The sequence below is a fragment of the Mandrillus leucophaeus genome, unplaced genomic scaffold (assembly GCF_000951045.1).
Source record: "Mandrillus leucophaeus isolate KB7577 unplaced genomic scaffold, Mleu.le_1.0 Scaffold136, whole genome shotgun sequence".
Taxonomy (NCBI): domain Eukaryota; kingdom Metazoa; phylum Chordata; class Mammalia; order Primates; family Cercopithecidae; genus Mandrillus; species Mandrillus leucophaeus.
This window is the reverse complement of record NW_012101321.1, coordinates 2,105,065-2,107,766: the sequence shown is the minus strand read 5'-3', so window position 1 is coordinate 2,107,766 and position 2,702 is coordinate 2,105,065.

Sequence of the window (2,702 nt, the reverse complement as noted above, 5' to 3'; positions counted from 1 at the left end):
TGTTACTAATGGCCTAGACATCTGGTCTGCCACTTGAAAGGCAGACTAAAGACATCTCTTTAAAGGCTATAAACTATGAAAACAAATTGTGGCTGCCAAGCGGAACATCTGGGTCACTCATGTAGATGGCTACGGTTAAGGGCTGATAACACCTAAGACTGATAACACCTTGGAATCAAGCTGCTGAGGAAGTCAGCATCACCTGGATTGTCCTCACAATGGCAACACATCCACCATGGCGGACTAGGCACCCAGTAAAGAACTTTCTCATGCATGCCAGTCTTGGTGACCCCTGCTAAAGTTATCCCATTTGTCTGGAGGTAAATAAGGCCACATTACACAGGTCATGGGCCTACTTGCTCCAAAATGACTGACTACACTGGCCATTTGGCCTCCTCTTAGGGCAACTCATGACGGAGGGGCTGACTGCTGTTGAGACATTCTTAGGCTACAACGTAGCTGTTTCAGCCTTATCAACTGACTCTGACCACACAATTATAGCTATTGAAACTAGTGTGTCATATTCTTAGTCTATCAAACTATTTGCAGTCTGACAATAGGGCTCCTTTTGTCACAAAGGCCACTCAGCAGTGAGCCAAAAGAGATTATTTGATGAATATTTCACACTCCCTACCATCTGCAGATAACTGGCATTGTTGAGCATTAAAGAGGTTACTGAGTATATCACCGTCACCTCCTCCTGTTCCACATACCTGACTATCCAGTATTTGGGTCACAGAATAGGACAGTCCTAGAATCCCAGAAAGGGATTATCTCCATTTCACTGTCTCCTGGATAGTAATCAGGACAAAGGTCTGGCTGAAAGAAGAAGGTGAAAGAAAAGGTCTGGATGAAAGATGGGACGATTGAAGAAAAATGTGTTATAGGTATTAATTTTGTGTCAGTGGAGGGAAGGCAACAACCCTGGCAACCGGGAAGAAAACAGCTCAGACCACACTAAGGAGTAAAGACAGGGTCTCATTCTGTCACTGAGGCTGGAATGCCACACTGCTATCACAGCTCACTGCAGCCTTGACCTCCCGGGCTCAAGTGACCCTCCCACCTCAGCCTCCTAAGTAGCTGGGACTACTGGCACATGTCACTACGCCTGGCTAATTTTTTATTTTTTGTATTTATTTTTGTATTCACTGTATTTCCCAGGCTAGTCTTAAAACTCCTGGCTCAAGGATCCTCCTGCCTTGGCCTCCCAGAGTGCTGGGATTACAGGTGTGAACCACCATGCCTAGCTGGAAGGGGAATCATTAATGCAATTTGTTCCCTAGGTCAGTTTCTCAACCTTGGCACTATTAATATCTTAGGCCGGGTAATTCGTTGTTTAGCAGTTACACTGGCCTGTACCCATTAGATGCCAGTAGCACCTTCCCTCTAGTTGTGACAAATAAAAATGGCTCAGACATTGCCAAATGTCCCCTGGGGGGGCAAAACTGCCCCCAGCTGGAACCACTGCCCTTGATTCAAAACCACTACCTGAATCAAGTGGCAGCTGCAGCTAACAGTCTGCCCTGCTGCTGGGTTTGTCCAGACCACTATGAAATGTGCTATGAAAACAGAAAATCTCTGTGGACATGGTCAGTCCTGCGCTGTTCTGCTGTGCCTGATATCATCAACAGCACCCAAATTGGAATGTATACAGACATCAGGACCAACACAACCTTGATTCAATCTGACTGATCATATGCTTTCCATGCCTGAGTGGTCGTGGGTAATACCGTATATGGCTATTTGGTGACACTGCCCCTGTGACTTAACCAATGTGATGATACAAATCAGGTTTAGCAACGAGTCCTGAACCAAAGTGGCTTGTGTCCTTTGGGGTTATATTTTTGTATGTAGGGGAAAAATGAGTCATGAGATGTCTCCCCATTAAGGACAGGGGTCACTTTCTGGCCCATTGATTGTCTAATTATTGCCATGACACCAGAGATTAACAGACCAGTTTAAACTCTCCGTGCAGGTCTTAATGAATAAAATATCCTGGCCCTAGAATACCTCATGGCTGCCTAAAATCAGACTGGTACTCCCTGAGATTTATTCACAGTGAGCTGTCTGGGACCCTGGAGAGGAAGACAGATCAATACTGCAGGTTGGCTTCATCTGCTGCTTTGAGTCTTGATAATAGACTTAATTAAACGTCATATGAGACAAATTGAGTGGATTTGGTTCTGGCTTCTATTGGTTAGATTAATCGAAATGGTTGGTTATCAGAGAAGCACGCTTGTGTAAAAATTTAAGTTTGGCCAAGAATGTGTCAGGCTGAGGAGTGAATAGTGACAGAGGCAATGTACTGTAGACCCCAAGTGTGTCTGCACATTCTTGCTGAGTGTGCCAAGAATACAATCCCTTGACTGTTCTTTACCCTGGCCACTTCTCAGGGCTGTTTTTGCACCCTTGTGAGCAACCTTGAAGGATGAGGTAATGTCTCCCCCAGGAATAAAGCAAGCGTGCTTCCACTTGCTATAAAAGTAGTAGATCTCAGTGTTCCTCTCCTGTCACACAACTCACTGCATAATGGGCCCTTTGCATCACCTCCTCGGGATGTGGGGGGGGGTACAGGAAACTAACACATAAGAACATGAAACTCTGGTTCTCACTTTTGCTGTGAGTGATAAAGTCTTTTGTTCCTGGCCCAGAAGTCTTATGTCTTCTGTTAACATCCATGAAACCATGACAGACTAACTTTT